Source organism: Arachis duranensis, chromosome 6 (genome assembly GCF_000817695.3).
Source record: "Arachis duranensis cultivar V14167 chromosome 6, aradu.V14167.gnm2.J7QH, whole genome shotgun sequence".
Classification (NCBI taxonomy): Eukaryota; Viridiplantae; Streptophyta; class Magnoliopsida; order Fabales; family Fabaceae; genus Arachis; species Arachis duranensis.
Genome location: NC_029777.3, coordinates 107884060 through 107884572, shown reverse-complemented (window position 1 = coordinate 107884572; position 513 = coordinate 107884060).

Sequence of the window (513 nt, the reverse complement as noted above, 5' to 3'; positions counted from 1 at the left end):
ATTGGACTATACGAGAGACTGTGCAGAATGTCACCGACACCTTTTATTTGAAAAACAACAAAATGCTCTGAAAAAAACATATATTTAAATGGGGCTTTTTTTTAATTCATTTTATTAATATAATGTTTAATATTATTTATGCAGTCAAAGGAATATATTTATGTATTCTAGATATTAAAATGTGCATTTTAGATAACGTCTAGGGAGGCCATTACTACATAAACTAGCCCCCAATTAAGAAGAGGAGGTTATGCAGGCATCTGATTAGTTATGATTAATTTCACAAATATACTATGATTGTAAGATTCTTTTCATTCTTAATTTTTTTTTCTGTTTAATAATTGGACTCTTATTACTTTGTTAAAGATTCGATTTATTATCTATAACCCTTGTTAACCCAATGCATTATTGGAGGGGGAAGAATGTTGAAAAATAGGTATGTCAATGAAGAACACCTGAAATTTCCTCTTTTTTTTCCCTCCTTTATTCATTGTTTTTTCAAACTTCTGTTAT